Source organism: Pinus tabuliformis, chromosome 1_1, assembly GCF_031772625.1.
Source record: "Pinus tabuliformis cultivar Carrire ecotype Pingquan chromosome 1_1, CPIR1, whole genome shotgun sequence".
Classification (NCBI taxonomy): Eukaryota; Viridiplantae; Streptophyta; class Pinopsida; order Pinales; family Pinaceae; genus Pinus; species Pinus tabuliformis.
The window spans coordinates 338,228,801-338,233,494 of NC_142297.1; the positions used below are offsets into that span (position 1 = coordinate 338,228,801).

At 35.3% G+C, this 4,694-nt stretch overlaps 1 pseudogene; it reads left to right on the forward strand.

Moving 5' to 3' along the window:
- Positions 1 to 2,256: 2,256 nt before the first annotated feature.
- LOC149212949 (polygalacturonate 4-alpha-galacturonosyltransferase-like) lies at positions 2,257 to 4,385 on the forward strand (annotated as a pseudogene).
- The last annotated feature ends 309 nt before the right edge of the window (positions 4,386 to 4,694 follow it).

Below are 4,694 nucleotides of genomic sequence, written 5' to 3' on the forward strand. Positions count from 1 at the left end.
ATCTATTTATCTGTGGGGTTCACAGGAATAGGCAGATGACTGGAGAAAGAAGAGTTTAACAGAGAGCATTGACTCTCTCTTCCCAAAGAAGGCAAGTATAATAAACCTGCTGCATTTGGATATCTTAAGTTTGATTTCTCTCCTATTGAGCAGAGAATTGAAAATAAATTTTATTTACTGGGTAGGTGATTGATGTCATAACAGCTATCACAGAGGACTCGAGAAAGCTAAACTTAAATACTTTTGGATAGAATGACTTGTTGGATGGAATGACTTATCTTCCTCATGGGTATTAGAAAAGCCCTTTGAAGTAAACCAAAGGGATATTACTAACTTTGAGGTACGATTGGTGAATATTTTGGTTATTTTCTCTATTGAACATGTAAGGAAACCTATGTGATGATGATCTATGTAGTTGAGTAGGGTTGTATTAAGGAGGAAGTGAAAACTGACATTATCAGGGGTGCTTCTCTATTTCAAACGGTGTACATCAAGCAGAGGCAAACGACTTTTGGAGACAGCTCAGAAAAGTTACATTCACAACAAGATGGTGTGATCTTCAATGAATAAGGCAAGGAAAATCTCGACGGGGGTAAAATGAATGACAAGGTGTAGAAAAGAAAACTTCCAATGATGAAGAACTTCTTACGAGGTTTCAAGAGGATGACACAGGAAGTGAACATCAAGACGTCAAAGAGAATGCTCTTGATGCTAAATTTTGATTTTCCCTGGTTAACTGATCTATGATGTTGGTAGCCTACTGTAAGGTAATGTTTAGTAAAAGTCCTAGGGCAATGGTTGTTGTGATGAAACCATTTGTAGCTTGAAGAAAGTCCAACAAAAGTTTCACGGAGGGTAAAATTCTTTGCTGCACTAGATTGCTACTTTTTGTTCTCATGGAAAAGCGAATTGTTATATTATTTTCCAAAATCCTTTTTGAATGTTACTTCTCCACTATAAAAATTTTATATTTCTTATATTTTAGCATAGTATGCTTTAATTTATAGTAGTTTAATGCTTACAACAATTGATACAAAAGAGGATGGAGAAAATGTCAATAGAGCTGATTCAACAGGATGAAGAAAAACGAGTTGAGCTTGAAAACGCAGCAATTAAACATTCCAAGGAGGTAGATTATGTTGTCCTAGAAAAATACTGCATTTGAAGGCTTGAGAAAGAGAACGAGAATTCTGACTCCACTGTTATATTGATGCAAGACCAATTGATCATGGCTAGGGTGTATTCAAGCACTTCCCATGCTAGGAATAATCTTGATTTATACCATCAATTGATGCTTCATGTTAAAGAATGTCAGTGTAGATTGGGTGAGGCTAATGTAGATTCTGATATATCTCAAAGGTAATAGTTTTTGCATTGGTTGCTTCTAAATCAAGAGTATTAAGTGCTTCCATTTTCATTTGGTGTTCATATCCTTTGTTTCTTTTAAAGTTGCAGTCTGTGTGTCAATCTTTCTACTTTTCATTCTCTTTTTCATGGCCGATAATTGATATGAATGTTTCAGTTCACCTGAGAAGATCAAGGCTATGGGTCATGTCCTATCCAGGGGTAGAGAACAATTTTATGACTGTGTGATAGTAAAAAAGAGGTTGTGAGCCATGCTTCAGTCTACAGAAGAGCAAGTAAGGACCTTGAAAAAGAAAAGTACATTTTTAATTCAGCTGCCAGCAAAGACTGTTCCCAAGGGCTTGCACTGTCTTTCCATGCAATTGACCATGGATTATTACTTGCTTGCCCTTGAAAAGTGAAATTTCCTAAAAAGGACAAGTTGGAGGATCCAACTCTTTATCACTATGCATTATTTTCTGACAATGTATTGGTTGCATCTGTGATTGTGAATTCAACTGTGATGAATGCTAAGGTGAAGTGTTATGAATTTAAAATACTCTAAAGTTTAGAAGTCCAACATTTTTTATGCATTTTACATTTAATATTTGGATATCATTATTGGTGATTTACTCATGTTTGCAGGAATCTCAGAAACATTTATTTCATCTTGTCACAGATAAGTTAAATTTTGGGGCCATGAAAATGTGGTTTTTACTTAATTCCCCAAGGAAAGCTGCGATACATGTAGAAAATGTTGATGGTTTTAAATGGCTCAATTCCTCTTATTGCCCTGTGCTTCACCAACTTCAATCCACAGCTATGAAAGAGTATTATTTCAATGCTGATCACTTGACTACACTCTCAACACGTTCCTCCAATTTGAAATATATAAATCCAAAATAGCTATCCATGCTAAATCATCTTCGTTTCTATCTTCCACAAGTTTATCCCAAACTGGACAAGATCCTTTTCTGGGATGATGATATTTTGGTGCAGAAAGATTTGACGCCCTTGTGGTCAGTAGATCTTCATGGAAAGGTTAATGGTTTAGTGGAAACTTGTGGAAAAAGCTTTCACCGTTTTGACAAATACCTTAATTTTTCTAATTTGCACATAGCCAAGCACTTTGATCCTAATTCTTGTGGTTGGGCATATGGGATAAATGTATTTGATCTCAAAGAATGGAATAAACAAGATATAACTGGAATATATCACAAATGGCAGAACATGGTAAGTGTGTAGTGTGGTTTATTTATGTTAATTCCTGTGATGCTTACTTTAAAGTATTTGAAGTAAATCTGAAGTAATTAGCTAGAAAACTTAATGGATTTTTCTTTGTTCGATTTCTAAGTTTTTCATTTATTGTATGTTAGAATGAGGATAGAGTGTTGTGGAAGCTTGGAACACTATCCCCTGGATTTTCACATTGGCTGCTTCTAAATCAAGAGTAGTAAGTGCTTCCATTTGCATTTGGTTTTCATATCCTTTGTTTCTTTTAAAGTTACAATCTGCGTGTCAATCTTTCTGCTTTTCATTCTCTTTTTCATGACTGGTAATTGACATGATTGTTTCAGTGCACCTGAGAAGATCCAGGCTATGGGTCATGTCCTATCAAAGGCTAGAGAACAATTTTATGGTTGTGCGAAAGTAACAAAGAAGTTGTAAGCCATGCTTCAGTCTGCAGACGAGCAAGTAAGGACCTTGGAAAAGCAAAGTAAATTTTTAAGTTAGGTGGCAACAAAGTCTATTCCCAAGGGCCTGCACTGTATATCCATGTGATTGACCATAGATTATTACTTTCTTCCTCTTGAAAAGTGATAATTTCCTAAAAAGGACAAGTTGGAGGATCTGACTCTTTATCACTATGCATTATTTTCTGACAATGTATTGGTTGCATCTGTGGTTGTGAATTCAACTGTCATGAATGCTAAGGTGAAGTGTTATTAATTTAAATTACTCTAAAGTTTGGAAGTCCAACAGTTTTTCTGCATTTTACATTTAATATTTGGATCTCATTGTAGGTGATTTACATGTGTTTGCAAGAACCTGAGAAACATGTATTTCATCCCATCATAGACAAGTTAAATTTTGGGGCCATGAAAATCTAGTTTTTACTTAATCCCCCAGGGAAGGCTACGATACATGTAGAAAATGTAGATGATTTTAAATGGCTCAATTCCTCCTATTTCCCTGTGCTTCGCCAACTTGAATCCGCAGCTATGAAAGAGTATTATTTGAAGGCAGATCACTCAACTACACTCTCAGCACGTTCCTCCAATTTGTAATATATAAATCCAAAATGTTTATCCATGCTAAATCATCTTCGTTTCTATCTTCCACAAGTTTATCCCAAAATGGACAAGATCCTTTTCTTGGATGATGATATTGTGGTGCAGAAAGACTTGACGCCCTTGTCGTCAGTAGATCTTCATGGAACGGTTAATGGTTTAGTGGAAACTTGTGGAGAAAGTTTTCACCGGTTTGACAAATACCTTAATTTTTCCAATCCACACATAGCCAAGCACTTTGATCCTAATGCTTGTGGTTGGACATATGGGATGAATGTATTTGATCTCAAAGAATGGGAGAAACAAGATATAACTGGAATATATCACAAGTGGAAAAACATGGTAAGTGTGTAGTGTGGTTTATTTATGTTAATTCTTGTGATGCTTACTTTAAAGTATTTGAAGTAAATATAAATTAATTAGCTAGAAAACTTAATGGGTTTTTCTTTGTTCAATTTCTAAGTTTTTCTTTTATTGTATGTCAGAATGAGGATAGAGTGTTGTGGAAGCTTGGAACACTACCCCCTAGATTGAACGTTTTATGGCCTGACCCATCCTTTGGACAAGTCTTGGTATGTGCTGGGTTTAGGATATAATCCTAGTGTGGACTGTTGAGAGATTGACAATGCAGCTTTTGTTCATTACAATGGGAACATGAAACCTTGGCTAGAGCCGGGAATGATGAAGTGCAAGCCTTACTAGACAAAATATATAAAATATGATCATCCTTTCTTACACAGTGCAATATAAATGACTAGTTGTGACCTCAATATTCATACTGCAATAGATTGTGAAATGTAAAGTGTAAAGGCCCTTGATTCTGGTTGATAATTCATTCTAATTCATTTGTTTTTTGAGTTCCATGGAAGGTTTCTAGTTTATGGCTTAATGAGTCAGGTTTTTGGAGGTGCAATGGCCTAACCAAGTTTAAGATTTACAAATTTTATGTCCTCATTGTATTCCTTCATGGTTGGAAGCAAACTCCTATATAAGTATTCTTTTCTTTGTTAGTTAATATTTCTCTTTCATCAAGTAATTACACAAATTGTTCTTCCAAGA